This window comes from Saccopteryx bilineata, chromosome 3 (genome assembly GCF_036850765.1).
Source record: "Saccopteryx bilineata isolate mSacBil1 chromosome 3, mSacBil1_pri_phased_curated, whole genome shotgun sequence".
Classification (NCBI taxonomy): domain Eukaryota; kingdom Metazoa; phylum Chordata; class Mammalia; order Chiroptera; family Emballonuridae; genus Saccopteryx; species Saccopteryx bilineata.
Genome location: NC_089492.1, coordinates 98,187,522 through 98,211,364, shown reverse-complemented (window position 1 = coordinate 98,211,364; position 23,843 = coordinate 98,187,522).

Genomic DNA, 23,843 nt, shown 5'->3' with positions numbered 1-23,843 from the left:
CTGAGGTTAACTTCTCGGTGGCCTACGCATGTGGTTCAAGGGTGACCCTATGAAAATTACTGTGTCCCTGTTGTAAGGGATATAAAGTGAATCTAATTTTCATCCTAAATGTTTTTAAGCTCTTTCCTCTATGTGGGACATCAGAGGACAAACGAAAGAACTTGGTTTCTGCTCTCATAAAGCCTGTAGTTTAATAGATGTGCTCAAGAAAATCCACTACTATTTGCAGAACATGCTATTTGGTTTATTTATTTAAATACATGTTTTACATATCTGATATAGAAAGTTTTTCATTTACTATTGACTAATTCATTTATTTACTCAATGAGCATTTCTTATGTGCCTACTGTGTGCTTTCTCAGTGGGGCCAGGAAGATGAGTAAGTGATGGCTCTTATCTTCTAAGAGCTTATGATCAGTGTGAGAAACGTGAAAGAGGAACACGAAAGAAGATAGATAATCACAGAGGTTTACACAAGGGTTGTGGGAAGAGGTGATCTTAGGAATGGAGTATGAGGAGAGGTGGTGTCAAGAACCACTTCTCAGAGATGGTGATGTCTTGAAGAATGAGCAGGAGCAATATAAACAAGGGGCCAAGCTGGGAGGAAATTTTTGCAGAAGTATCACCATGGGCAGAGGCTCTGAAACAAGAATGTGCTTGGAGATACTAATTCAAAAGAATATAAGCACCCTTATGTTCAATGCAACATTATTTATAATAGCCAAGATATGGAAGCAACCCAAGTGCCCATCAATAAATGAGTAGATAAAAAAGTGGTGATACATATATATAATATAATGAAAAATAACTTGGCTATAAAAAGAGTGAAAACTTACCATTTGTAACAGTATGGATGAATCTAGTGGATATTATGCTAAAAGAAAAAAGTCAGAAAAAGACAGATACCATATGATCTTACTTTATATGTAAAATCTAAAGAACAAAATAAAGAAAATTGAAATAGATACAGAAAACAGACTGATGGTTATTGGGGCTGAAATGGTTTGGGGGACTGAGAAAAGGTGAAGGAATTAAGAAGGACAAATTGGTAGTTACAAAATAGTCACAAGGATAAGCAAGATAGTCACTAAAATTTTAGTAACTGTGTATGGTGCCAGGTAGGAACTGGACATATTGGGAAATCACTTTTTAAAGTATCTGGGTATCTAACCACTATCCTTTATACTTGAAACTAATACAAAATAATATTTAATGTCAACTGTATTTATAATATAAAAAAAAACTGTGCATGGAAGGTTTGGGAAACTGCATCTTTTTATGGCTGGAACTTCCTGTACATAAGGTGGTTGATAAGAGACAAGACTGGAGAGGAATCTGGGCTGGGAGTAAGTCTGATACCAGAACCAAGAGGTATTGGTTTAAAAAAAAGAAAAAAATGGTGAATGATTTCTGTGACCTGATATGTGCTTTTCTCCAGGCAGGCCTTCTTATTCTCAATGTTTGCTCACTAGTACAGCTAGAAAAGCCAAATGACAAAGATGTGTCTGGTTGGAGTTTATAATTCTTTGGTATCAATAACGAGTTATAGAAAATTGGTAGTAGATGATCATAGGGAAGATGAGATAAAGTGAAAATAAAAGCTAAATGCTTTTCAAAGGAAAAAAGAGGCCCACCTGAAAAACAAGGAAGGAATGTTCTATTTGATAGTTGCATAGTATTTATTTTTTAGTCTATGAAATAAATTAGTAACTTTAGGTTAAAAGAGAAGAGTCAAGTAATCAAAGTTTCCCCCCAAAGATGTTCTACTTTGTGCATCATAATTTTATAGGATATGGTGGATGCCTATACCTTGAGTGTTGATTTGTATATACTATTGCAGTTAAGAGTTTTCTATTAAAAGTCATATAAAGAGTGCATATTTATCAGTGTTTGGTTGTTAGGAGAAGTCTAACAAAATATGTCTCAACAAATATATTACTTGTGATACTTGCTTTGTATTTACTATTCAAGCACTGAATGCTAGATGATCCCAGTCTCTTTGTATGTGAAATTAAGGCCCATTAAGGTAAAGAGATTTTCTGAAGAGGATAGGCAGAATTAAACCCAGGTCACTTGACATATATAGTCCAGTGCTCCTTCATATTCACAATGCACCTGCTCTTCTTACCCAAGAACTTTTAAAATCATTTGTTTAATCTAGCAGATATTTTAAAACATTTACTATGTGTCAGATACTGTGCAAGTGACAGTGATTATGTTACAAACTTTAAACACCTGCCATTTATGTCACTATCATTTCCATGTGTTTAATGAGTCTGACCAGAAAACAGTTTTTTATTTTATCCTGTTCACAAACCATGTCAGACTTTATTTCTGCCTGATCAGATTTTAAACTGTAATCCTCAAAGTAAAATTTTACTATGTGACATACATGATCAGGCAAAAGTAGTTTTATAGCTGTGAGTACATAAACCAGTTTATTTTATTATTATTATTTTTTAGAGAGACAGAGAAAGGGATGGACAAGGACAGATAGGCAGGAAGGGAGAGAGGTGCATCAGTTCTTCATTGTGGCACCTTAGTTGTTCATTGATTGCTTTCTCATATGTGCCTTGACCGGGAGGCTACAGCAGAGAAGTGACCCCTTGCTCAAGTCAGTGACCTTGAACTCAATCCAGCAACCTTGGGCTTTAAGCCAGTGACCTTGGGGCTGAAACTATTAACCATAGGGTTGTGTCTATAATCCCACGCTCAAGCCAGCGACCCTGCATTCAAGCTGGTGAGCCCGCAATCAAGCCAGTGACCTCAGGTTTTAAACCTGGGTCCTCCACATCCCAGTTCAATGCTTTATCCACTGTACCACTGCCTGTTTATTCTTGTATTATTATTTATTCATTATTGCATTATTTTCCATATGAACAGCTGTAAACACACTTTTTCCATACCTTATACTTTTAACTCAAATGGTCTAGTATAGAATGGAACAGACTATAATAAAAGATTTATAAATCAACAGTGTGCTCACTAATAGGGCTTCTGTCCCATATAATTGAAGCTGTTTTTGATATGAAGAAAATACCAGTTTTATGACTTTTTGTATCCTTTGAGCATCATGATAAGTAGTATTGGCTATGTGTTTGATTGCAATAATATTACATTCAAATTCAAGGAGTTTCAGTTCACTGAAATATTCACTGAATCTTGAGAGACAATATTCACTCATAAAACGCATTGGTTATTAAGTTAGAAAGTTAGATATATTAAGTAATACCTCATGATTATAAGCACAAGGCTATAAATATCATCAGGCAGAAACTGCATCTGTCCTGTTTACCACTGTGGAATCTAGCATGATATCTGACACAGAGTTGGTGGTTTAATATACATTTCTTGAAAAAGTAATTAAATAAATAATGAAAAATGGCCTGTTACAATCAATCAACTGAAGGAGTTCAAAATAGAGAGAGATGGAGAGAGAAAGAGAGAGAGGAGAGATTGAGGGTAGAGACCTGGAATGGTCAGAAAAGCCTTATGCACAGGTAAAGCTTATTTAAAAAAAAATGGTTACCTTGGTCATAGAATCACACTGATGTAAAAATTTTCCTCTTTATATGTTTTTGTGTTTTAAAGGTTTTAAAATTTTTTATTTATTCATTTTTAGAGAGGACAGAGAGAGGGAGAGAGAGAGAAGGGGGGAGGAGCTGGAAGCATCAACTCCCATATGTGCCTTGACCAGGCAAGCCCAGGGTTTTGAACCAGCGACCTCAGCATTTCCAGGTCAACGTTTTATCCACTGCGCCACCACAGGTCAGGCCGTGTTTTAAAGATTTTAACACTGAAAGTATTTCATGCTAATACAATCTATTATTTTTAAAAATACTGGCCCCGAGCCAGAGCTTTAAGGATAAGTAAGTTATGGACAAAGAGGAAGAAGAAGATAATTTTGGGATAGCTTTCTGGCAGTGGCTAAATTACAGAAACAAAATGACAGAGTGTGTTTGGAAGGGCTGGCTGGAGGGCAGAGAAGTAGGAGATAAGTCAGGGAAACTTTGATGGAGAAATTACTGGACCAGAGTTTACCTTAGGCGTGTAGAGGTACCACCTGTGCAGATCGATTTCAGGATCCGAGTCAGGTCCCGGCTTTCTACAAGTTCCCGTCATCTACTGACTTACTTCTGAAAAATATGGAGACAAACTTTTTATAGTTTAAACCTCTTATTCTTACAAAATGAAAATCTCTTTTAGATTTGTCTGCTTGGTATGAGTTACTTCTACTTTCACAGGAATGAAGAATTTGAGAGCAGATGCTCATATTTATTTATGTAGACTAAGAAAACAAAGAAAAGAGGAAGAACTTGCTGGATAACAGGAAGATCCAAAAAGAGGGCTGAGAGATCACGTGCAAATTGCCTTTCTGAGTTGTCCTGTCCTGAGACCTTGGTGGCAGCAAAGGTCAGCAGTAGTGGGGATGGAAAGTTTCTTGGAAGGACACATGAGTTCTTTTTATGCTTCGGTTCTCCAGAGATTTACCTGCTTCATACCTGAATATAACATCCAATTGCTTAATTGTTGACTTTGACCTTGCATGGTGCAATGAAAAGAACTTATGCTTTGTAATTGGGTATAGCTCTGACTATAATAAAGACAGGTCTGTTTTTTACTCATTTTGTGATACTTATCAAGCTCTCCGATACCTCTGAGCCTCAGTTTCTTCATCACTAATAAAGGGACGGCACCCTTCACTGGTAGGAATGCGTGAAATGATATCACTAGAAGTGCCAGACACAGTTATTACTGTTTTTCTTTTCCCTTCTGCAGTTGGCTTCTATAGGCTTATTTCACCTTGGAGATTTGTTTTTACTTCCCTGCTTCCGCTTATTGAGAATTCATGACCATTTAAAAAATCATTTACAGGACTAGAGCCCATAAAAATGTGCCTTTTAAACAATATACATTAGCAAATATCAATCACTTTGTGTTCTAACAAACAACAGTCAGAATTATTGTATGACAAAGCATTTTCTCCTCTGCTAGGTAAAAATCCATTATGTTTCACATTTACATTCAGTACAGAGAGACTTGCTCCTCCTTAGTGCACTTATTGAATGCTACAGACCAAGATTTATTATCTTTCTGTTCTCTGTACACTGACTTTCTTCAGCATTTCATAGATGTCTCTTATAGTGTGACTTCAGTTTTAGTCCAGCGAAAGCCTGCCCAATCAGTGAATTTACTTGCAGTGTTGGCACTTTATTTCAAGAAATGGCATGGCTTTAAGTGGCAGGAAGAGTGACTTCTCCTCATGCCAGGAGAATAGGCTATAGCTAGCCTTGCCTATAATATATAGGTTTGAATGAAGTATCCTCAGATGGTCCATTCAGAGTGAGGTAACCTTAGGTCACCTCCGTCTAGGGAAGTTCCAGTTCCTTCTGGGCTCTCAGCCCATTGGATTAGACAGCCTGGTGTGAACCACCACTCTGGTCCCAGAAGCAAGAAGGAAATATAAAAATGTAAATCAGATTATAAAACTTGAGTTCAATAACTTTATGTAATACATTTTTTTTTCAAATTTCGGGCCCCAAAATTAAGGTGTGTCTTATTCATGGGAGCATCTTATACATGGGGAAATATGGTAATTCTTAACTCTCTAGCACATTTCTTTGTTTTATTTTCTTCACAGCATTGATCACTTTGTGTTTATTATCACTGTTCTTCCTGCAGACTGTGAGCTCAATGATAATAAGGGACTTGTTCATGTTGTTTGCTGCTGCATTTATGCTGCCTACAGTGGTGCCTGGCCCATGGTCAGGTACTCAGTATATTTTTAAATAAATGATGTATGCAGAATGCAATATACAGATAGTGAATTATAGAATTCTGCACTTGAAGGCTATATAATTTTATTAACCAATGTCATGCCAATATATTTAATAAAATTAAAAATCAATCAATAGACATTTTGTGGAAATAAAGAACATAATAGAAAACAGTCCCAGATGAGGTTTGAACTGATCACCATTATATTCATAGATATGAAATATATATTCTTTCCTCAGTTATTAATGACATGAGTGGGAACAAGCCACAAATTGTGTCAACAGAAGATTTCAAGCTTGTTTTCTCTTTCCCTGAGTAGGCACCCTGGCCAGTGCTGCAAAATAAGGTTGGGAATACTTGTCTGCATTCAGTTTCTAAGTAGTTTAAATCCTACTTTTGCTATCCATGATATTGGCCTAGATGAGGCTCCCAGAAAATCAGGCAAATGAACTTGTATTAGGAATCCAAATAAAGATTTTATTACTCTTAAGACTCACAGTTCTTAATTTAGATAAGTAGGATTTGATGATGATAATAATTTTCTAAATCTTCAAGTATATATCAATAAGAACTATTTTTGAAGGTGGATTCTAAATCTATTATATGAGTTGGAGCTGTCTAAATTTAAACAGTAAACCTGCTCTTCGTAAGATATAGGCTGCTTCAGTGAAAATAACCATCCCGGGCATAAGTTGCTGGCATGATGATTTATTCTGCAAATGGATGAAGGAAATTAAGAAGAACCCACCTGACCAAGTGATGGTACAGTGGATAGAGTGTAGACTCGGAATGCTGAGGACCCAGGTTCAAAACCCCAAGGTCACTGACTTGAGTGCGTGGTCACCCTCTTGAGCATGGAATCATAGACATGGCCCTATGGTCATTGGCTTGAGCTCAAATCTCACTGGTTTGAAGCCCAAGGTTGCTGGCTTGAGCCTAAGTTCACTGGCTTGGGCAAGGGGTCACTGGCTCAGCTGGATTCCCCTGGTCAAGGCACATATGAGAACGTAATCAATGAAAAAAAAAAAGAACCTTGTTTTCAAGTTTGCTGTCACTAGCCTTGAAAGGTAGCAGTAAAAGGAGCAGGTGGATGGTTGCTGTATCCCCAGTGGAAATAGAAATAACATTGCAGTAGATGTCCTGAGATCTCAGCCTTTCCTACCCTGTCTCTTTACTTCTTATTTCAAAAAATGACCTAACAGAGGCACTTACATTCTTTCATGATACAAGCCTGCAGGAAAGACTAAAATTCTTTATTAGAAGAGAACAGCAGAAAATCTCATTTGATGTTTACTCACTGTGGAAATAAAAATAATCTTATTCTGTAGACTTCACAGGGAATAAAGAAAATGGCCTATGTATAGAGACTTGCTTTAACAAAAATGAGACTGCATTTAAAAAAATTGCCTTCTTAAAATAGATGAAAATCGGGAATGAGCATTTGATAGAGCATAACATTGTTTTGTGACTAATATGTATGCATGTCAACATCACTGAAATCTAAACTAAAATACAAAGGAAAATTAATTCCTCAGGTATGTTTTGATTTACATATCTATGTGATTATTATGAAGTTTATCTGTACTGTAAAGGGTAAACATCAATTCTTTTTTTTTTGTCTTCTTGACATATTATGATTTTAGTAATGCATTTTAACTTAATATCAGGTACTGTCATTCTAATGTATTTAGGTTTGGTGACTCTAAAAGCTACTTAGGGAATAGGTAAACCTCTAATGTTATTCTATATTAAGAGTTATGGATTGCTGAGTTTCATTTGTATTCCATTGCTTTTTTTTTTTAACCGTTGCAATTGAGATTTTTCCAACCTACATTTCTTCCATTTCAGTAGGATTTATGTTTTTAGAATGATAGTTTAAAAATGGAACTCACAGACTCAATTTAATTTGAAACATGCATTAATTTGACGCATTGAGAAAAAATGTAAAAGGTCAGATATTCTATCTTTGCTAGCTGTAATTCATCTTTTTTATCCTAAAAGAATCAAAGTTTTCTGTAATTTCATTTTCTCTTTAATTTTATAAAGTGACTGCTTACTGAAGCTTGTAGGTTACTTCTGAAGCCTCCTTTTAGTCTTAAAATGGACTGTTTAGTTTGGTGATTTGGATGATGGCTTTTATTTGGAGAATTAAAGGCCACAGGGTGTGAAGACAAGTCACCATTTCTTAATCTTTCTTATTCCCTTATCTCAAAAACAAATGCCCTTGTCACAAGATGGAGTCATAGCAGGAAAATGTCAAATAGTAATATTGTTAATGGCATGTGGTTAATGAAGGCTTATGAGGTGGGAAAAATTATTTGTTTGATTTAAAGCTCTTAGGTTACACAGGTTCAAAAATAAAGATCCATAGAACCACTTAATTTTTAGATTTAGTCCATCGCTGGCATTGTGGAAAACTGTGCATATTTATTTTCTAACATCTCTTGAAGAAATATTGCTTGAAAAACAGACTTTATGTTGTGTTCAGCAAATCTCTTACATAAATAACTGGAAAATACCTTAGTTCAGGGTTTATATTTCTTTTTCTAGGAAAAACAGAAAGTAAACATTACTTCCTACTGAAAGAGCGACACAGCGAACAGGTTTCATGCCCCTTTGTATTGATCCCAGCCAGGGCTCAGTTTTTAAAGAAAATTACATGCTCTATCAATTTGTGGGACATGAAGTAAGGGAATGAGTAGATTCTTGCTAAAAACTGAAAATCCTGATAAATCACAAGTTATTTCAAACTGTCCTCACTCCCATAGATAGTAGAACTAGAAATTCCTGAGACCTGGTTTTCTACTCCATGGCCCATCCCATCTTTCAAGTGCTAATACTAGGACATTTTCTTAATCTTGGTATCTGGTTCATTATCCTGATGATACCTAGTCAATCTAGTGACCTTGATACCCTTCAATAGTAGGATCACCTTGCATATCTGTGATAGAACAATCACAACATGAGTGAATTAATGTTTTAATTTTTAATTTACACTTAAAGAGAAAGAAAGGAGCTTATAAATTGGGTTCAGTCTATAGCCCCTTACATGTGGGAACTTAATATTATTTAGTAGCTTAAGTTCCCACTCAGTATTTTATCACCCTTAAACTGCACCAATGCAGTACTATTTCTCTCTCTACAGCAGAAAGATAATCAAAGAGCAATAGTCATTCAACATCTGCTCTTAAAATAATAAGGGGCATGTCCTTATTCTCTCCCAACAGTCCCTTCCCTGAGATGGAAAAGTTTCAAATAATACGAGGTACCTAGTGATCAGCTCTAAGCTGTAATGAATCACTATTACTCATGGCATCTCTCATTGGCTATCCTTTGCAATGGGCTTCACATCTAAGGGGAGCCTATTTCCTTTGGCAGTGGCTTTCCTGACAGCCTCCTAAACTGGTGCTGTGGTCCCTCTGCTCTTGGCCAAATCAGAGTGGTTCTCTCAACCATTCCCACTAGAAGGTTATTGATAGTGGTGTTTCTTTTGAGGATTCATTCCTTAAAACACAATTCACTCAAGCACACTTGAGTTTTGTTATGGAGGCATATCTATATATCAAGGAAATAAGATAGCCAATTAAGAAGAAATAGGAATTACATTCAAAATAGTGTAAGAGTGTTTTATTATAAAGATACAGTGCTATTTCACAGACACAAAGGCAGAATGTACAAATGAATATGAAGGAAAATCAGACGTGAAAGCAGGAGTCCAAGCAGAACCAGGAAACCTCCCTCCCACACCCCATATTTTTACAGTTGAAGTCTTGTTGGTCATTGCCTGAGAATGGTTGGCCCGATATCTCAGTTTATGAGAACACCTAGAACCGGAGACTGTTTCTAACTGCTTTTCAGTTTATATGTCTTAGTTTAAAATCCTGAGAGAGAATTTGTTTTAGTCTGTAGGCCAGAGGTCTGAACCTTAGCTTTATTCAGTGTGGTCCAGTTGGTAAAATGTGATAAAAGCAACCTCATTATCTGAGGCTGTCAGTAGGAGTGGTGGTCTATTGAAAAAAAAAAAACAAAACAAAACGGTATAGACAGGTCTGCCGCTAAAAGTGTCTGTACACTCTAAATACGATTTAGTGTTCTGATCCTTGGTGCCCATTAGTTAACTCATTTATTTCAAAGCAGGACACTCATATGAGGAGTTCCTTTGGCCTGAGAGAGGGTGCCTAATCAGTCAAGGATACTTTCATCCTCCTGTCACTTTGATATTAAGAGATCTTGACAGCAGCTTTCAAATTTCTCTTCAGAAATTCAATTCATAGGGTATAAGGACACTTTCAGTTAAGGCCAGCGTGGTAAATATGCAAACTGGGTTATAGTAAACACTCAGATTAAGTCTGTTGGTGTCAGATTATTTATCTCAATATACTAGAGTTATAATTACTATTTTCTCCTGAAAATAGTAATATATCAAAAGAAATGGTATTTATTTCCCAGGGCTGCTATAACAAAGCACCGCAAACTGGTGGTTAAAACAACAGAAATGTATTGTATGATAGTTCTGGAATCTAGAAGTCTGAAATCAAAGTGTCAGCAGAGTTGCTTTTCTCTGGAGGCTGAAGGAGAATCTGTTCATTCCTCTCCCAGCTCGGACAGTTGTCAGCAAACCTTGGTGTTCTTTGGCTTACAGACAACATTACTCCAATGTCTAATTCTGCTGAAATATGACATTCATTCCCTTTGTGTCTGTGTCCAAATTCATCTCTTACAAAGGTACTAGTCATTGGATAAGGACTCCCCTAATCCAGTATGACTTCATTTTAACTTGATTATATCTGCAAAAACTTTATAAATAAAGTCACATTCATGGGTACTGGAGGTTAGGATTTGAATATATTTTTCTGGGGGACACACTGAACCTATAATAGTATATCCCCCCACCATATTCATGTTCTTCTGACATGAAAAATACATTGACTCCAATCCCATTCCAACATCTCCCCAAATACTAACTTATTACAGTATTAACTTAAAGTCACAAATCTCATCTTCTAATTCATTTGTATCAGGTTTAGATGAGACTTAACCCTTTGAGTAGTATGAATGCTCATGTACGTCCTCGTGCCTCCTGACCATCCAGAGTACGATCGTACATGCACATCTTTAAACTTTGAACTGGAGGTACATGAGAATTGCATGAGATAACAAATATTTTCATTTTAAAAATGTGTAAGGCAACATTAAAAAGGCAAAAGTATGTTCTTTTTGTTTCCAGAAATTGGTTATCAAACAAATATGATTTTAGGTTAATAAAACTATAACTGGAACTAATTTCATTTTTTGAAAGAAAAACAAAACAAAAAGCAAATCACTCCTGGTGGTCAGCGGGCATGAAAAAAAACTCACTACTCAAAGGGTTAAAGTATGGTCTGTCCTGGGGCAAAAATTTTCTCCATCTTTGGACTGGTGAAACTGAGGAAACAAACTTTTTCTTTCTTTCTTTCTTTTTTTAGTTCAGTGAGAGGAGAGGAGGCAGAGAGACAGATTCCTGCATGTGCCTTGACCAGGATCCACCTGTCAAGTTCACTAGGGGACAATGGTCTTCCCATCTGGGGCATTGCTCCATTGCTCAGCAACTGAGCTCTTCTCAGCACCTGAGGTGGAGGCCATGGAGCCATCCTCAGTGCCTGAGGCCAACTCTGCAAGAGGGGAAGAGAGGGTGGGGAGAGAGAGAAGAGAGGGAGGGAGAGGTGGAGAAGCAGATGGGTGCTTCTCCTGTATGCCCTGACTGGGAATCAAATCCTAGACATCTACACACTGGGTTGACCCTCTACCACTGAGCAAACCTACTAGGGCCAGGAAAATATTTTTTTCCAAAATATAATATAGGGACAGGGATAAGATAGAAAAGGAAAAAGAAATGGAAGGGGGAAAGGGGTTATTGGCCTAATGAAAGCTTGCAGCCTGCCAGGGAAAATTCCATTAAGAATTTCTGCAGTTTCAGCTATTCAGCCTGTGGCATTTTGTATGGCAGCCTAAGCTGACCAACATAGGAAGGGAGGAGGATCTCTTCCTTGCTTCTCTCCTAGTTTTGCAGTTGCTGACAGTCTTTGGTATTTATTGGTTTGTAGATACATCACTCCAGTCTCTGCCTATATCATCACGTGGTGAGTATCCATATCTGTGTCCAAATTTCCCTCTGCAGACAAGAATTTCAGTCTTTAGATTAGGGTTCATCCTAATTCAATATGTCCTTGTCTTAACTTGACTCCATCTGCAAAGACTCTATTTTCAAATAAAGTCACATTCAGAGGAACCACAGGTTAAGACTTTTGCATATCTTTTTTAGAAGACACATTTCAACCCACGACAGGGACCTTGTTTCAAGAACACATGCAGCTCCCTTGCTGTGTGTTGGGAGAGGCAGTCCACCAGGGAACCTGGTGGGCCTCCTTGCTGAGTATGCTAAAAAATAAGGCACAATGAGCTTTAATCCTGGACTATTTTTGTAGCTAGTTAATTATGCAGTTAAAGCCACCCCCATGCCAGTACTATCAGAGGACGGCTGTCTCCTTGGGTAGAGGGATTAGCTTGTTTACTGCTTGCTATAAAAGTTGCTGGGCCCTTAGCCCTGAGTCCAACCGTGGTGCAACTCACTGTAAGTGTAGTTGCAATCTAGGACCCAGCATCACTCTGTGGGATATGGGGACAAGGGAAATGTTGCTACCGTGCTGGTACTCCTGCTTGTCTGCTGTGCTGGGAGGTTCAAACAGTCTTGCTCTGATCTACTGTCTCATTGTCTACTTTGGGCAACTACAGAGTTATGGCAAGATAATATGAAGATATTCCCTGTATAGTACACTTTATACCAATTGCTGTTGGCATTTTATGCTTTCAGTTTTTTCCCCCCTCAAACTAGTTACTAATGTCCTTAGTATCTTACTGTAAAAGCTTTCTATCAGGTGCCAATTTGACTTCCATTTTTTTCTGCTGTAGGAACACTGGGTTTGTGTTTTAAATAAGTCTGACTAGAAAGAGGAAACTGAAAATTTTAGCAGTTGGCAACCTCTCTGTGGAAGGAATCACTTGCTTGCTCTCTGCCTAGCAGTTTTGTTCCATAAGAAGGCCATTGCCTTCCCCTTCTCACTTCACTTCCATCACCCTGTATCCCAGTTAGGCTGGTGAATGAGTTGATAAAGTTATCACTGTATTCTTTCTAAGGGAGTAGAATGTTCCTAATGCATCATGACAGACTGATGAACTTGATACACCAGTTATACCTTTTCAGTGTAAGTGTAGAAAGAATTTCCATAGATGTAAGTTTTCACCTTTAGGGGATTCCGAGTTTAGATAACCTAAATTCATCTCTGTCGAATGTGACATTTAGAGTCAGTACTGTACTTGCTTCAGCTTTGCAAGTAAGTAAGAATAATCTGGGTTATTTAGTTGTCATGCATGTAATAAATTTGGCATCATTAAAGGCCACTCTTGAAGTAACAAATACAAAAGCAGCCATGAAAATAAGAATTTATTAGTTATCTCACTATGGATCAAATATTATTAGTTTGGGCCTTGAAGAAATCAGAATACAGGAAAGTAAAAGATTCTATAGTAATCAAAGTGTGATATTTGGACAATAAACACTCTTTGGTTCCCATTGCCAAAGTATCATCGTTATAAGAGATATTATAGAAACAACTAGTGAGCATTTGGCCAGCTACCCACTCTTGTGGGTTGAGAATATATCCAAGTTTAAGAAAACGCTAATATATAAAAATGAAACATGACTAGATCATAACTCTTGGTTAGACTTGAGGCCCCACAAAGCCCAGCCCACCCCTCTGTATTCAGATTAGACCCAAAAACCTCATGGCTTGGAGAGATCACCTGGTTATATATTTTAGTACCCAATAGTGGTTATCCTTAGGAAGCTTTTTCTTACCATCTAACTTGCATTCTCCAGTGTTATGCACTAAGCAGAAAGAAGTAGCAGCAGGTTAGTCTGTCTAATTGAAAAATCCTTCCTGTAACCAAGGGGTTGGGTAAGTCTATCTGCAAAGGACATTCATTTGAAAAGGCAAAATATCGGCTTTTCACTCCTTTTCTATCAAGAGAAGAAGCTGTGTAAAAATATTCGGCTCTGATTTGTATGCTATGGTTTACATTGTTTAAGAAGTTTCACTTTGATAATGGAAATTTCCTTTTTCTCCCCTCCTAGTGGCACAATGCAAATGTATATATTTTTTTTTTTTGACTCTACAAAAGAATTTCAATATTTCTTCCCAGGGCGGTTATTTGAACTGGAAATTATATCAGAGATTTTTCTGAAGTTGATTATTATCAACTGAACTGCTTGACTAAAAATTTTGCTTTTATATTCATGCTTGCTTTTCTGAAATAATTTTTTATTAAAATATTTTGGAAATTTCATAACATCAATACTGTATAAGATCACAATATTTTAAAAAATTTAATATATATATTGCCTAATAGAACCAGATCATGAAAAAGATGGCACTACAGTCTTAGGCAATATATGTAAATTGTATTTCATAATCCTATATCATGTCAAAGTGAGCTGATTTAGTAAAAATGATACTACATTAGCTTAGATTGAGTCCCATTTTGTAAATATCAGCAATTCATTTTGTTAGTAGGGGAATTTGCTCTCAGGGACTTTAGCTTTATGCCCTGGCATGCAATCAGATAATTACAGTGCAGTGTGAGTAATGTCCCCAAAGAATTGGAAGCATAGGAGAAGGAGTTGCTAATATAGTAAGTCATTTATCCCCTAAAAATTTCTACTGAAGTATCCCTAATAGAAGTTAATCAACAAATAAAGCAGAGAAACTAGCTTGATACAAAAATAAAATACGTTGAAGTCTCAAGTTTAAAGTTTAAAATTCATTTGTATTTTAGTATACTACAAACTATGTCCCATACACAAAATAAGAGGTCTTAGGTTTTGTACTTCTGTTTTACCTCTATAGAATCTTTAAGATTTTTATATTAAAGATTAATAAACTCAATATTTACCACTGAGCTCAATATTATATTTAAATGATTTTAAATAGTCAATATTATAGTAAGTTACTGTGAAGACATTTATAGCCTGTTCCAATTCCCCCAAAAATCATATTTTAAGGGTAATAAGAGGATCATAGGAGCAAAAATCGACATCACTTTTTCCCTGAATTTATTTCCTTTAAAAAGTAGCTTCGGTAAGACCTTGGCCAGTTTGCTCAGTGGTAGAGCGTCAGCCCAGCCTGTGAATGTTCTGGGTTCAATTCCTGGTCAGGGCACACAGGAGAGGTGCTCATCTGCTTCTCACCCCATGTTCCTCTCACTTCTCTCTCTCTTTCTCCTTTTTCTCCTGCAGCCATGCCTCGATTGGAGCAAGTTGGCCCTGGGCACTGAGGATGGCTCAACAGAACAAGGGCCCCAGACAGGCAGAGCATCGCCCCCTAGTGGGCTTGCCAGTTGTATCCCGGTCGGGGGGCATATGGGAGTCTGTTTCTGCCTCCCCTCCTCTCACTGAATAGAAAAATAAGTGGCTTCCTTAGCATGGTCATTTTTTATGATTCCACTAATTAGAAATAGGTTCTGATTTCTTGTGGAATTTTTCAGAATTTTAGGGTAGTGGACCCTTGATTCTCTTCTGGTTACTTGCTGATTCTTACCCATTCATTCTAACACCCACCTCCTTTCATATTTGAAAACACTGTTAAACTGAAAGAGATGCTTTTGTAGGACTCATTAATAATGGCTCTTATTTCCGTTCTGCATTTCAATTTCTGAATCTCTGCTTTGGTTTTCTGTGCTATCCTCTTTGCATACTGAGATACTTTCTCTGTGTATATACTCACAATTTGACAGTTGTTTCTCTGTTCTTATCTTTTAATATTCTGCATCTCACATGTTAATATTTTCCTGATTTATTAATCTGTTCCTTCAACATTCAATTTGATTGATGGTATTGAACACGAGCACATTTTATATTTTTGTTTGTAATTTTCCATCAGATGCTGATGGCAAAGGTTCAATGTCTTGTGTCCTCCTCCATTGCTCTCTCTTTGCTGTCTTCTGAATGTCACTCTTGGCTTCTCCCTGTCACCCACCACATCTAATATATCACAAAGTGCTACGGGTCCTCTTATATTTGCAGGACTGCAATAGTTTCCTTCTAACTGCTTCTTGTGTTTCTGCTCTTGGCTCTCTTCAATCTAGTCTCCATACTGTATCTAGGTTTCCTTTGCAGAAAGCCCTCCCATGGCTTCTCATTGTCTTTTCTATAAAGTCCAAAGGCTTTCAGGTGGCCAGCTTTGTCTCCAGCCCCATCTGCTATTTTATCTTGCTTACTCCGCTCTAGCTTTATAAGACTCTCCTAATCCTTACGTGCATGTGAATCTATCATCTCCTTCTTTACCAGGCACATTCCTACTCATCTTTCTGGGTTCATGTTCATTTTTGAGAGAAGCCTTTTCTTATTACTGAAGCAGATTAGGGTCCTGCTCTGCTCCTTCAGGTCCCTAAACCTCTGTTGTCAAAACACTTTTTGGCACTTTTCTTGTTACTTGTTATTTTGTCATCCCACCCAATAAGGCATCCCCACATCCCATTCCCCACTATATCTCCATGCAATAGAATAATAGTGCAATGTGTTGACAGGGAGTGTTAGTCAAGAGACTCATTTGCTTAGTGGGAGGCTAGACTCCATAGCATGGTGTTCTACAAAATGAGTCTGAGTTCCAATGTAGCTCAGCCGCTTACAAACTACAACTTTGGGCAAGTTACCATGCTCATCATGCCTGGATTCCCCATCTACAATGGGACAGTGGCTATAAACCTATACCATGAGCTTGTTATTTGCAATAAGTGAGTTAATATGTCAGGTTTAGAATGAGCTTGCCTGACACCCTATTGGCACTATGTATGACTGTTATTATTATGCTTGTTATTATTAATGAGAGACAATTTCTTACCTTAATCCCTTGTTTAATGCTTTCAAGAGCTTAAACCATGTCTCTATCTAACCTGCTGTTCAGACTCAAATCCTGCTTTCCAAGCAGGTGGCCTCTTTCCCAGCGCCCCGCACAGCTGATGTTCTCAGTGCCCCTCAGAAGCATGCACTGCTCTTTACCTTTACAACTATTCATATTTTGGATGATTTATTGGGACTCAACTTTTATATTTCTTACCTTCAATTTTATTAGTTTGTCTATAAAGTTAAAATCATAAATTCTTGCTTTCAACTCAAAATAATTTGAGCTACCTGAGGGTAAAGAAATGTATTCCATTTTTTTAATGCAGATATTTAGAAAGAGGAATAACATTTGTTTTGTAAGTCATATTCTTTTTAACTTACTTGGGTGTTACCTTTGTTGGGGGAAAATGAAGGGATTTTTAAGCTCCAAAATCTACATCAAGATTTCTCCCTCTTCAACTCCATATTTAGCAGGAAATCCCAAATCAATTTAATAACAGAGAAAAGCAATATTTTTAATTTCAAAACCCAGACAGTACTAACTAATTTTGAATTCCTGAGATGCTAAATAGAAGAGAATAGAACTTTTGTGAATATTCTTGACATGAATTTACTAACCCTAGAGAAAATGCTACTGCAGTTAAATGGGTAATTTAAATGGAAGCTTTGTTTCCCATAGTTCCAGCTGATTGACTACACATGGAAGAATACAAGAATTTTCTTATCTTTCTCTTAGTCACAGTTTATAGCAGATGATGGGCTGCATTCATTCAGTCATTGGATATGTATTGAATACCTATTATGTGCTAGGCAGTGAAGATAAATAGATTTAATAATAAAATCTTGAGCTGTTTAGAGTCTTACAACACAGATTAATATATAAGTGGGAAAATGCAATTCAGTCTTACAAGTTCTATAATACGTATATACATAAGATGCTGTTGGAACTCATAGGGGAACTATTGGTTTTGAAGATTTTAGGGATGTATATGGGTATATGGGTGAATGAAACACTGAATATTTAAAGCTAGGGAGGGATGTGATCTGATTTTCATTTTAAAATGTATACTCTGGCTACTAACTGAGGAATAGCTTGGAAAACAGTGAGGAGAGAAAGGGAAACCAGTCAGGTGGCTGTTGTTTACTAATAATAACTCATACTTAATGGGTGCTCGCTGTGTGCCAGGCACTCTCCCTAAGCACTCTAAATTTATTAATTCATTTAATCCTCACAGCGACCTTATCAGGTGAGTTACTATTTTTCTTTTCATGATCCATGATTTGTAGATAAGAGAGATTAAGTAGTTGATATTTGAGAATTATTGTTATATACATGCATACACACATACATATGTACCATGTATGTAATGGTTGAAGTAATTGAAATGGGTGAGGTTATACTAGGAATGGTTTTAGAGAAAAATGAGAGCTAAAGAGAGAGCCCTAGAAAACTCTGATATTTAAGGGAAGGGCAGAGGAGAAGATTCCACAGAGAAACAGAAAAATGGAGGAGAGAATGAGGACGAGCATGAAGAGAGCCACAGAGACCAAAGAAGGAGTTTTAAGAAGAAAAAAATGGCCAGAGGGGTCAAGAGCTACATGGAAGTTAACCTGAAGTCAGAAAATTCTGTAATAATTTATCAATAAAGAAATTGATAATTTTGGCTGGGAACTATTTCAGTAGAGTAGTGATTCTCTAAGCCCCATACTACACTGGATTGAAAAATAAGTGACTATTGAGAATGTATAAATAGTATCTTATGAAAATGATTTGCCACTGCAGAGAAGAAAACAGGATTGCTTACATGCTGGGAAAGAGCAAGAACCTTCTAGTGAGATTTTGGGGTACTAACATTTCTTTCCCATCAGCATATCACTATGACATTCTACCATTCATATTGCATGGCTTTGAATTAGTGATACTGGGGAGAGAATACAAACTTAAGCTTCAATTAGTTATTAACCCTTACATGACAATGTGTCTATTACATTTTTTTTTCCCTTGGAGGTGGTTACATCATCAGATAACCTATGCTAGAAGTTGGTGGAAGAGGAGGCATGGAATGAGGGGGAAGCAGTTGGAACAGAGTGCATGAAGAGTGCACCTGAAGAGAATGAGTCCTGAGTGTGTTTGTATGTATTTGGGCAGGAGAACGACAGTCCAGAAGATAAATTGTAATTTTTTCAACTTCAGCTCTGCGTAGAGCTCTCTCTATATCCAGATCTCTACCGCCCTGGGTATGCATAAATGATCACAGCTTATCAGTACAACTTCTTAGTAGCAGTGCACTTCACTCAGCATTTCTAAAAATCTCTGAAGGTTCCCTTTGTGTAGTTAAGGGAGCAGTTGTTTGCAGATACGTGGCTTGGCAATCGTGCCTTTCTCACTAAGGCACAATTTGAATGATGAAGAAGAAACAGAATTTGGGCCACAGCTCCTGCTCCCACAGCCTCCTCCTGTTATATTTGTTTTTTTCAAGATTATTCTACATGTTTCTTTTTTCACTAGCTGTAAGAAAACATTTGTGGGCTTCCTGTGACAAGAAGTTAATGGGATTTGAGTCTTTGGTGCATTTAACACCGGGAATTAGGAAGCAGGTGGAGGGAATAGTGATTCACTCTCTTAAAGGACCATATCCTTTCTGTTTTTTATTTATGTAATCCTATGCCAAAAGACAAATTTCTTATTTTATTTCAAAAATATTTAAAACCAATCATGCAAAATATAATTATTTATTACACTTCCTATGTGCCTAATGGAATCCTTGGTACACAAATGTAAAAGCAAACACAGGAAATAGGCAACAAAAATAAAATCAAAATAATGTAAGCTAATGCTAAGAAGTAGAAAGGAGAGTTTATTGGAGCTCTTCTGTTCAGGCATGCTCACAGAGAAAATTAAGACTTGCTAAGATAGTTGATAATATCTTTAAGTTTATTAAGTGCCTATACCTTGACCAATTAATTAAAAAACTCTCCCTGGTATATTACATATTTCTGCTGTTTCTATTTTCTTGCACCCAACATGTATAAACCATTCAAAATGCAATAGGAAGGAGACTTAGCTTACACAACTGGGTGAGAACTTTATGAGGTCATTTCTACTGAAGTAAATCATCTGGGACTCCAAGCCATGGCATTTAATTACTTTATTTACCAGCTAAGTCCAACCCAGGAATGCATTTTATTGTGTAGCATATTTCACATTTATAAGGCTCTAGGTTTATATTCAAAGGAACTATGTAACTGATGAAACAGGGAAATAGTTCCAGCTATAGTACTAAAAGTATTCTACTATTTGAATATATCAAGCCAGAGTACTATTGACTAATAGTTTAAATATGTAGACGTCCTTGAATGAATATGTCAGTTCTGTATATCCTAATTTTTTGTTGCAAGTTGTTTCTTGTTTGTGATATAGTAAATCCTCATTAACCATTTTTTCCTTTTTTGTTTATTTTGGGAAGTCTTACTAAAATATGTTTAATCAAACAATGCATATGATTGTTCTCTGTGTTCTTTTACACAGATGTTAATGAACTATAGGTATCCTTTTGCAACTTGCTTTTACACTCTACATCATGTTTCTGAGGAAGGAGAACGAGGAAGAAGGGAAAAGGATAGGGCTTTCACGGCATTTGTAATTTGTATTTCTTTGACGTGGGGGTAGGGAGAGAACGAGAATTGCTCATCTGCTGGACATCCCACTCCCTCTGACTGCCATCTCTGTCCAGCTCCCTCTGCTTCTCTGTGGGCACTGGGGTAGATCAGCAACTTCTCTTTCTTGGCCATAGTCCTACTACTGAATAGAATGGTGACCACCTCTTCTGGCAGGTAAGCTTAATCTCTACAGAAAGTCCCTTGGAGTCTTCCCTCCCACTTGTGGAGTTCTCTGGGGATGGGGTAGGAGGTGGAAAAAGTAGCCTCTTCCTCCTGTTCCCAAATGAATGCATCTCTCTCTCTCTCTCTCTCTCTGTGTGTCTCTCTCCCTCTCTTTGTGTCTCTAAACTCAATAAAAATAAATAAATCAAGAATTCTGGCTCTGCCCATAGACAAGTTATGTGAACTTAGGTAGTTTATATAAATTTTCAGTGTCTCCATTTCCTCATTTGTAAATTAGGCATAACAATATCAATTTTTTCAATGTTGCTATTGATTAAGAATAACATTTGCAAATTTAGGCACAACAATATTTAGTTTTTCAGTGTTTCTGTTGATTAGAAATGGCATATGCAAAGTTACTAGTTTATAGAAGGTCAATAAATGATTGCTCATAGTGTAAATAGTAATACAAGGATATTGCTAATTTTACTGGTTTGTCTATGTCAAAGTTTTCTAGCTTTTTCATGGTCACTAAGGTAATGGCTATTAACCTGACACACGTTAATTATTTTACTTTATTTTTTGGTTTTCATTAAATTCATTGGGGTTACATTGGTTAATAAAATTATATAGGTTTCAAATGAACAATTTTATAATACATCATCTCTATATTTTATTGTATGTTCACCACCCAAAGTCATATCTTCTTCCATCACCATATACTCAATCCCCACTACCCTTCACTTCCCTCCACCCCCTTTCATCTGGTAGCCACTTACTGTTGCTCATGTTGTAGCATTTGCTGATTTCTGTGGCCAGTTTAAAAATACTGTTGTTGTACTTGGGATTGGGAAGAGATATGCAACAACACACCATTATGTAGTATTTCCCTGGAGAGCTAGAATAGATGTAATAATCTTAAGAACATATATTATAGTAAAGTGTAAAAATTACATTTATAATGAAGTAATTAGGAAGTGATGATTTTGAGGGCTTATTATCTTTATTTTTAATGTAATTTATTTAATTGTAAGTTTATAAAACTCAATTTTTAAGTCTATTGATTTAATTATCGGAAAATTAAACCAACATTAGTTTGTACCTACTATATTCTAAAACAACATTAGATAATTTCACATCTCTTATCCCATTGAATTCTTACAAGGAAACTTATTCAGAGAAATAAAAAACTAAACAGTTTAAGATCACACACATTTATTGTAATAATAACATTTGGTTTAGAAAACAGTTTGTCAGTATGGATGGTATGAAAATTGCTGATTATTGCCTCTACAATCTGCTTCTATAATCAAGTCTACTTTGTTTATTTTTAAAATTTATGATTTAAAAATTATTATATAAGCTGTTTTAATAAACTATTTCTGTAAAACAAATAGCCTTAAATTTCATGGTCTAATGACAAGAATTCTTTATTTCTTGCATATCGGTCCAGCTATTGCTTGTGGCCATGCAGAGCTGTTCTGGCCTCAGCTGCATTTATTTCAGGCTTCAGGGATGGAAATAGTTTAAGCATGCCCCTCATTCTAAGACCTGTTCTCAAGTAGCAGAGAGTAGGCTGTTTTTAGGATAGAGAACAGATACTCACAGATAAGTAGAAACAAACCGCCTTTAAAAGCTTGTGCTTAGAACTGATATGCTATCATATCCCTGATAAAAGCTATGGTAAGGCCATGCCCAATGTCAGTGGAGTTGGGAAGACCACTCTACTGACATTGAAGCGTGGCAAAGGTACAGAGGGAACAAAAGACTGTGACCAAAAAATATAGTCTAATAAACTGCATTATTCAAAGAACAGTTCCAGGGTAAGACAAAACCATAATCCAAACTAAGAAGCATTGTTTAAAAAGTTAGGTTTAAGTTGCTGAGGTGAATTCTATTTGACAGTTCATGAGATTCATTAAAAAAATGACATTGCTAATAACAGAAACATTAGTGATTATGAGAAGCATATTTGTTAATTTGCATTTATTATTCTTCATTTCATGGGCAGATATATGGTGACCTGACACATATATAATGTGAGTTTTTAAGAACTGGAATGTGCCACCTTCAATTTCTGTATATATGTAGATTTCTACCACCAATCCATGGATTTCTTTTAAAAATTTCTTACCAAATTCTGTGCCATAGACAGCTTCCAAAATAGCTCTCAATGATCTCTGCCTCATGATATTCATGCCCTGTATAATACCCTTTTTTTATGTGTAGACTGGACCTAGTAACTGCCTTCTGATGATGGCATATGGCCAAAGTGATGGGATGTCACTTCAGGAGTTAGGCTGTAAGAGCCTGGAACTTCCATCTTGTTTGCACTCTTCTCACCTGCTTGTTTAATAAAATCAGTTGCCAAGTGTGAGATGCTCTCTGGAAAGGCTCACAGGGCAAGAGATAGAGGGCAGCCTCTGGCCAACAGATATGAAGAAGTAGTTTCTGCTAGCAGCCACATAAGTGAGCTGTGAAATGAATTCTTTCTCAGTCAACACTTGGGCAAAATCTTGACTAGCCTGAGAGATACTGTGAAACAAAGGAACTACCTAAATTGCACCTTATTTCCATGAGATAATAATGTTGTTTTAAGCTACTAAATTTTAGGGGATTATTTGTTACATAGCAATAGATAACTGTTATATACTGCTATTTCTCTTCATATATTCTGTATTGACTGAGTAAGGAGTACTGGCAGTCCCTTGGTTACAAATGAGGTAGGTTCTGTAGGTTTGAAAATATTTATTTATTTGCACAGAAAAGTAAAAATAAATACTATCTTACAACAAACATCTAAGTTGCATTTAATAGGTAAATGTACCTGTTCCAAATTACAGACAAATTCAACTTAAAAACAAGTCTATGGAACCTATCTCTTTCATAACCTGGGGACTGCCTATACATATAGTTTAGCTTATAATGACAATTGTGTTTATATGTTCTATCTGATCAGTTATTCTATAACACAGTGGTCTAATAAAACTTATTTCTTAGGGATTCTTAAATTTCTTTCAGAAATTTTTTTTTTCTTCTCAGTTTCTTTGTCTAGCTAATATCTCAATTATCTTTCTGGCAGGCATGATGGGAAGGATTTTGTTTCTTAGCTCCTGAGTCTTAGTGGGTTGCTAGATGATGAAAGTTAGAGTCATGGAAACTCTCTTTTAAAGGTCAATAGTGTCATTAGGAATATCAGGCTTTAACTCAATCTACTTTGGATTTAAGACCTACTTTCAGTTACTTTTCTCTAATGCTATCCAAGAAAGGGACAAGATGAGACAATGAGAAGGAAAGACATTTTCCC